The sequence below is a fragment of the Phyllostomus discolor genome, chromosome 1 (genome assembly GCF_004126475.2).
Source record: "Phyllostomus discolor isolate MPI-MPIP mPhyDis1 chromosome 1, mPhyDis1.pri.v3, whole genome shotgun sequence".
Lineage (NCBI taxonomy): Eukaryota > Metazoa > Chordata > Mammalia > Chiroptera > Phyllostomidae > Phyllostomus > Phyllostomus discolor.
The window spans coordinates 136,585,658-136,594,449 of NC_040903.2; the positions used below are offsets into that span (position 1 = coordinate 136,585,658).

At 42.1% G+C, this 8,792-nt stretch overlaps 1 pseudogene; it reads left to right on the plus strand.

The window, feature by feature from the left end:
- Positions 1-3,319: 3,319 nt before the first annotated feature.
- Positions 3,320-8,364, plus strand: LOC114491482 (annotated as a pseudogene).
- The last annotated feature ends 428 nt before the right edge of the window (positions 8,365-8,792 follow it).

The following is an 8,792-nucleotide window of genomic DNA, read 5'->3' on the forward strand; positions in this document are numbered from 1 at the left end:
ACACATCCCAAGTTCACATCTGTTTGGTAAACTCACACACACACACACACACACACACACCTGCACATGTAGGTAACAGAGCTACTATCTTTGACAGCTGAATTATGATATAATCTATCCCCCAAGTCCCAGACAAAACTCTGAGTTACATGCACAGTAGAACCTACTGTCATAACAAAGGCTTTGAAACCACTGACATTCAAACCACCACCCACAGTGGGCAAGACAGAAGTTGCAGTTTAATCTACAGACTGACTGCGTGCCAAAACAAACAACATCATCAACCTACTCTAGAGGATTTTTATGGAACCCAGAGTCTCACAACACAATATTCCAAATGTTAAGGATAAAATCCAAAATATCTTGAAACAGGGTACAAAGAATCCATACAATCTGATCTGTCCAGCTCAAAAGAAAGTCAACAGATGTAGCTTGAGACAATGTAGATGATAAAATTATCCGAAAGGATGCTAAATCAGATATTTTAACAATATGCCATCAGGTAAATGTTACCATTTTTGAAGATTGGAAACATATAGTTTTCCAAGAGAAAATAGAAAGTGTGAAAAATAATCAAATAAAAATTTTAGAAAGGACATACAATTTGGAGGGGGGGACAACTCACTGGATGGGCTAAAGAGAAGAATGAAAATGACAGTCACTGAACTTGAAGATAGATCAATAAAAATTATCCAATTTGAAGAACAGAGAAAAAAAGATTGGGGAAAAAAGAAACAGTCTTAGGAACCTGAGAGAACACATCAAAAAGTGTAACATTTGGGCCATTGGAGTTCCAGAAAAGAAAACAGAAAAGAAATGGCCCAGAAAATAGATTTGAAGGAACTTCCCAAATTGATGAAAGACATACACATTCAAGAAGCTCAGCAAACTTCAAATACGACAAATGCAAAAACAACCATGCACACACAAATCATAATCATACTGTAAAAATCTTGAAATCAGCGAGAGGAAAAACAATACAAAGAAACAAACTGAATGCAGATTTTTTTATCAGAAACCATGAAGGCCAGAAGACAACAGAATATCTTTAAAATGCTGAAAAAAACTGCCACCCCCAGAATTCTATATCCATCAAAAATATCTTCACAGTATAAGGCTAAATAAAGACATTCTCAGATAAAGAAAACTAGAATTCATCATCAGCAACTTCCCCTAAAAAACCCTAAAGGAAAGTTCTTCAGGCGCTGGATGGTGTGGCTCAGTGGATCAAGTGCTGGTTTGCGAACTGAAAGGTTGCCAGTTTGGATTCCCAGGCAGGGCACATGCCTGGGTATGTGGTCCAGGTCCCAGTTGCCTCTTATACCTCAGTTGAAGGGGTATAAGAGGCACCAATCAGTGTATCTCTCACACATCAATGTTTCCCTCCTTTTATTTCTCCCCCTTTCCCCTCTCTCTAAAAATAAATAAATAAATTTTTAAAAAATGAAATAAAATAAAGGGAAAAAGAGGTAGAGATCTATGTGGTTGTAAGCCTTCTTCATTTTACTTTAAATAATAAAATATTAACTCTAAATTAAATGTAATCCCTAAATTAAATGTAATTCCTAGAGCAATCACTAAAAACTACAGACAGAAACAAAAAAAGAAATTAAATAAAATGTTAAATATGCAAATAATCCAAAAGGCAGGGAAAAAGAAACAGAAACAAACAAAAAAAAAACAGAACAAAAGAAACAAATAATAAAATGTTAAACAGATATCCAAACACCACCAAATTACATTTATGTAAATGGTCTTAACTCACCAATTCAAACAGGCTAGGCCGTCTTAGAGTTTAGGCACACTTCACCCTGTTCCTTTTTCCATCTTGTATTGCCATATCCTTTCTGGGACTGGGACTGCCCTGGAGGTGAAACTAATGAGAGAAAAGAGAAAAAAAATAATAGGCTTCCTCTCCTGTCATTTTGACTACAGTGGTTCCTTTTCTCAGTTCTCAGTTTTCATGGGCTGTGCATGCTTGTGGCACCTCACTTGTACTGTGCATGGGCCACTCCAGGGTTTTGTCTGGAGCTTACACTTGGGGTTGGACTTAGGGCCAGATTGGAGGAAAAAAACCCACACTCTGTCTTACAGAGGCCCCTTTTCTTGGTCCTCTCAGTTTTTGTTACATGCTCCTACTATGTAGTGTTGAGACTTGTTTCTCTCAGTTTGGGAAAGAGGAGAGGGAAAAAGCCCTTAAAACTCACTTCCATCAAGGATCATTACTTGTTTGACTTCCTTCCCCAATCTATCTGCTGTTGTCTATTTTTCAGAGTCCTCAGATAGTTGCTTTTTTGTGTTCTGTCCAAGGTTTTCGGTTGTAATCATTGGGAGGGATAGGCTATATAATAAAGCTTACTCCATTTGACAGCTATAAACTTGACATTTATATTTTTAGGAGTTATGAAATATGTTTGTTTCAAAATTTGGAAAAATCAAAGTTTAGAGTATGAAATTATAATTGCACAATCTAGAAGTGAGTCATTTTAACTTTTTCTCTAGTTTCTTCTCTCATGATAAATACCACAATGGATATGAGTTTTTTCTTTCCTTGATTATCTTCATCTGAGGAAATCTTATTGATTTTTAGAGAGAGGAGAAAGGAGGAAGAGAGAGAGGGAGAGAAACATTGGTGTGAGAGAGAAACATCATTGGTTGCCACTCATATTGCCCCGAACGGGGACTGAACTGCAGCCCAGGCATTCCATATCCGGGAATCAAGCTCACGACCTTTTTGGTCTGTGGGACGATGCTCCAACCACCTGAGCCACACCAGCGGAGCGCCTTTTCTTTACCTAATATTTCTATAAAACTATATTTGTATCACAGCAAATCCTTAGTATTTTTTGAAACTTGTATAATCTACATATATGTGTCATGTACTTAATATCATGTCTTTGCTATTAGATATATAGGTTTTGTCATAGTGGAGCATTTTGTTACACACATTATTGCCTAATAACATTTTTTGATTTGCTGACTTCAGAATTACCATATAGTGGAAATCAAAGTTTTCTTTCTGTTTGAAATAATTATTTAAAAAATTCTGACTAAATATTTTTGTCTAAAATTACCGTCTCATAACTTTGAAATGCTGTTTTTGGTAGAGGACCTTGTGGTTTTTTATTGTCTTGTACTTTAGGGTTGGTTGTAGGAAAATCTAATTGATGATAATGCTACAAGTTTTTATTCCCTGAAGGAATGAATGAGGTAGTTAGTAAAATTTGATTTATCTTTTAAGAGAAAGCAGAATAAAATTGTAAAATGATGTTAATATATGCTCAGTGTGGTAGTTTTATGTTTTCTATCTACCTCAAGTACATGTTTATATAGAAGTAAAGTCTGGTCAAACATACAGAAATAAATTTGAATGAGTGAATTTACTTTGGAATTATTTATGACTTTTGCTATTGTAATTAGAGGGTTTTTTTGTATCTTGAAGTGTTTGTGTGTGTGTTTGTGTGGTATACGTATACAACTTTAGATTCTTTATTTTCTTGGTGGGGGGTTTGACTATTCTGTGTTTAATTGTAAAAGTTTGCTTATTCTGTTATAGCCAACCCAAATTTTATGAAGTTAAAAAGTTCCAATTTAGGAAAATTAAAGGTGTACTGTATTATCATTCTGAATTTGTGGCATAGGAGTGGGGAAATAAGTACTCTAAATGCTTCTGGTGGAATTATACATTGATAGCTTTTTCGGAAGTCAGTTAGATAATATATGTCAACTAAAAATTGTACACACAGAAAGCCCTGGCTGGTGTATCTCAGTGGATTGAGTGCTGACCTGTGAACTAAAAATACGCACACCGAAACACTTCTGAAAATCTTCCTTCGTAAATACTCGTAGAGTTGTGCAAAGATATACTTCAAGATTGTTCATTGCACATAACCTCATATTTGTCAGTGCACAGAATGACACCTTACAGCCTCCTGGTGACCTTGCTGCTGTATTGGCATCTGACCCTCTCTGAGAAGATTGTGTATGGACACATGGATGGCCCAGCCAATCAGGAGATCAAATAGGGCAAGTTGTACTTGTGACTGTGCCTGACCACATGGCCATGCTGCTGACTGCCCAGGGTGGCTATGCTGTTCACCATCCATTGTGACCATCTGATTGAGGCCCAGTTTGGAGGTGAGAAAGACCTGTGTTTGGGCCAAGGACATAAACTAAGAAGTGTATAACTACAGATTCCAACTTTGGTGTGCCAGGGCTTCTGGTGCCCTGGTTCTGGAATCACCAGATCATTCTGGAAAACTATGCATACCTTGGGGTTTTTCTGATTGGCACTGATTTGATACCCTCGGTGGAGGTGACTTGGGGACATCCACATTGGATTTGGGGTTCTGATGCCGTAGACATCATGGCTGGGATCCCCTGGGAGCTGAAGTGCCTCGGGGTGATTGATGTGAAGCTGATGGCTCAGTCTCTAGTGGGGCTTCCCCCAAAGATGTGATCTTAAAGGTGGTGGGTATCCTCACAGAGAAAGGTGGCATGGGTGCTATTATGGAGTACCATGGGCCAGGCATAGACTCCATATCCTGCACTGGCATGGCAATAGTCTGCAACATGGATGCAGAAATGGAGGCCATGACTTCACTGTTTCCTTACAACCACATGATGAAGAAATATCTGAGCAAGACAGGCTGGCAGACATTGGCAACCTAGCTTATGAAATCAAGGATCACTTGGTGCCGGGCTCTGACTGCCATTATGACCAACTAATTGAAATAACCTCAGTGAACTGAAGCTGCATCTCAGTGGACCCTTCACCTCTGTCCTGGCTCACCCTGTGGAACATGTGGGCACTGTGGCAGAGAAGGAAGGATCGCCACTGGACATCAGAGTGTGTCTGATTTGCAGCGGCACCAACTCTTGCTATTGAGGACATGAGATACTCAGCAGCTGTGACCAAGCAGGTTTTAGCTCATGAACTTAAGTGCAAGTCCCAGTTCACCATCTCACCAGGCCCTGAGCAACACTCTGCCACCATTGAGCAGGATGGCTATGCACAGGGTAGAGGGATGTGGGCAGTTTTGTCCTGGCCAATACCTGTGGCCCCTGCATTGGCCAGTGGGACAAAAGGACATCAAGAAGGGGGAGAAGAACACAGTTTTCACCTCCCACAACAGGAACATCATGGGTCACAGTGGAACGAACCCTGAGACCTGTGTCTTCATTACATCCCCAGAGACTGTCAAAACCTTGGCCATTGCTGACACCATCAATCAAGTTCAGCCCAGAGACTGACTTCCTGACAGGCAATGATAGCAAGAAGTTCAAGTGGAGGCTCTGGATGTGGATGAGTTTCCCTGTGTGGAGTTTGACCCTGGGCAGGACACCTACTAGCAACCTTCCAGGGACAGTAGTAGGCAGTAGGTGGATCTGAGTCCCACCAGCCAGTATCTACAGCTTCGTGAGCCTTTTGACTAGTGGGATAACAAGACCTGGGGTATTTGCAAGTCCTTATTAAGGTCAAAGGGAAGTGTACAACTGACCGCATGTCAGCTTCCATCTCAAGTTCTTTTCTTTTCTCTTTTTTAATACATTTTATTGATTATGCTATTACAGTTGTCCCATTTCTCCCCCTTCATTCCCCTCCATCCTGCACACCCTCTCCCACCCACATTACCCCCCTTTAGTTCATGTCCATGTGTCATAAGTTCTTTAGCTGCTACATTTCCCATACTGTTCTTGCCCTTCCCCTATTTTCTACCTACCATCTATGCTACTTATTCTCCATACCTTTTCCCCCTCTCTCCTCCTCCCACTTCCCTGTTGCTAACCCTCCATGTGATCTCCCTTTCTGTGGTTCTGTTCCTGTTCTAGTTGTTTGCTTAGTTTCTTTTGGTTTTGTTTTACATGTGGTTGTTAATAATTGTGAGTTTGCTGACATCTTACTATACATACATGTTTTTCTTTTTAACTTCTTTTCTTAGATAAGTCCCTTTAACATTTCATAAAATAAAGGCTTGGTGATGATGAACTCCTTTCACTTGACCTTATCTGAGAAGCACTTTATCTGCCCTTCCATTCTAAATGAAAGCTTTGCTGGATAGAGCAATCTTGGATGTAGGTCCTTGCCTTTCATGACTTGGAAGACTTCTTTCCAGCCCCTTCTTGCCTGTAAGGTCTCTTTTGAGAAATCAGCTGACAGTCTGATGGGAACTCCTTTGTAGGTTACTGTCTCCTTATCTCTTGCTGCTTCTAGGATTCTCTCCTTCATTTTTACCTTGGCTAATGTAATTATGATGTGCCTTGGTGTGTTCCTCCTTGGGTCCAACTTCTCTGGGACTCTCTGAGCTTTTTGGACTTCCTGGAAGTCTATTTCCTTTGCCAGATTGGGGAATTTTTCCTTTATTATTTCTTCAAATAACTTTTCCACTTGCTCTTCTCTTCTCCTTCTGGTACCCCTATAGTTCAGATGTTAGAACGTTTAAAGATGTCCTGGAGGTTTCTAAGTTTCTTCTCATTTTTTTGAATTCTTATTTCTCCATTCTTTCCTGTTTGGTTGTTTCTGTCTTCCTTCTGGTCCACTCTATTGTCGTGAGTCCCAGTTTTTTCCCATCACTATTGGTTCCCTGTGCATTTTCCTTCATTTCTCTTATCGTAGCCTGCATTTGTTTATTTAATTTGCGAGCACAATCAACCAATTCTGTGAGCTTCCTCATCACCAGTGTTTTGAACTGTGTATCTGATAGGTTGGCTATCTCTTGGTCATTTAAAATGATGGGTTCTGGGGCTTTGATTTGGTCTTCTATTTGAGCCATCTCTCTCTCTCTTTTTTTTATATGGCCGTGCCTGTTACAGTAGGGGGACATGGAGCCTTAGGTGTTCACCAGGGCAGGGCACCCCAGTTGCTGGGTTGTGACGTTGTATGGTCAACGTCACAGGGAACAATGGTGGTTGCTCTGTTCTCTGTGGGACCTCAGTCCCCTCTGCTGCTTCCCCCAAGCAAACTGGGCCCTTCTGGTGCTAGTTCCCGTGTGGGTGGGCTTTCGCACGCCTTGGGACCCTTCAAGGGCCTCCCCTGTGAGGCTGGGTGTCTCTCTGTGCACCTCAACTCCCACAGGTGACCTCAATCAGTGTTCTGAGGCTCTGTTTCCCAGCGCTGAGATCTTGGGTTGCGCGCACTGCCTTGCTTTACAATCACTGCCTCACTGGGTCTGCTGGTTGCTGGTTGCCACCCCTGGGCCGGGGTCTGCCAGCTCCTGCCTTCGCACTCAGGGTCCACCTGCTCCGGTCTTGCGTGCCCCGGATGCCTTATGTGCCCGGTCCCACCACTCTCTGCTCTCCGCACTGTGACCCGTGCCTGGCTGCTCGCCTCTGCCCCTCCTACTGGTGTGGATGAACGGGTCTATTTCAACTTCTTGGTTGTCTGACTTCCATTCAGATCAATTTTCTGTGAGTTCTGGATGTTACTCTGTTTCTAAATTGTTGTTGTCCCTATCTTGGTTGTACGTGGAGGTATGGTGCGTCCACCTATGCCTCCATCTTGGCCGGAAGTCCCTCCTGGCTCAAGTTCTGTGGGCACCTGGACAACATCAACAGCCTGCTCATTGGTGCCATCAACATCGAAAATAGCAAGGCCAAGTTTGTAATGCTGTCACCCAGGATATTGGTCCTTTTCCTGACACAGCGTGCTACTACAAGAACCATGGTATCCAGTGGATGGTGATTGGAGGTGAGAACTATAGTGAGGGCTTCAGCTGGGAGCATGCAGCTCTGGAGGCCTGCCACCTTGGGGGTCAGGTCATCATCAACATGGACTCCGCTGGGATCTACGAAACCAATCTGAAGAAGCGGGGACTGCTGTCCCTTACCTTCACTGACCCAGCCCACTACCACAAGATTCACCCTATGGACAAGCTGACCATCCAGGGCCTGAAGGACTTTGCCCCTGGCAAGCTCCTGAAATGCATCACCAGGTACTCTTGATAGCATCCAGGAGACCATTCTCCTGAACCAGACCTTCAACCAGACCTAGATGGAGTGGTTCTGCACAGGCAGTGCTCTCAACAGAATGAAGGAGCTGTAGGAATAAGGTCCTGGTCTGCCACCACTGCCTACCCTGCTCCTCAGACTCAGCTTTTGTGTCACCAAGTATAATTCTGAATGTCATCAGAATCAGATGTGATCCCATTTAGCCATGGCTTCCTGCACTAACATGTGCGGTCAGGACTGCTGTTCTACTCTGCCTCAGCCCATGGAGTGACCCATGATTACATGGTTGTTAAAATGTTTCAGCTCCCTGCCTCCCATTTTTAGTTTTATTGATATCTTTTTTCTCTTTTATTTTATTTTTGATTTTAGAGAAAGGGAAAGGAAGGGAGAAAGAGAGGGTGAGAAACATCAGTGTGAGAAACATCAATTGGTTGCCTTCCATATGCACCTCCAACTGAACCCGCAACCTAGGCATGTACCCCGATTGGGAATCAAACAGGCAACCCTTCAGTTCGTGGATGACCTTCAGCCAGCTGAGCCACATAGGCTTGGGCTGCTTCAGATGTTGAGTAGCTCCATGCAACTGCATTTATTTTTGATGACAAGATTCCCATCTAAAGTTTTCTTCCTGTCCATTTCATTGGTGGCTGAAGGATTTTAAAGAATCTTGCTCTTGCAAGGAAATAAGAGTCCACATTCAGTGACTGCTTAAAAAAGCATTGTTCATTGCAGCAACCGTTTCAAATAGTAAAAAAACTGTAAATGACTTAAATAGTTTAATAAAGTATGGCTATTCATTATATTGGATATTTGTAGATATTAGCAAGATTGAATAAGGTCTGCTT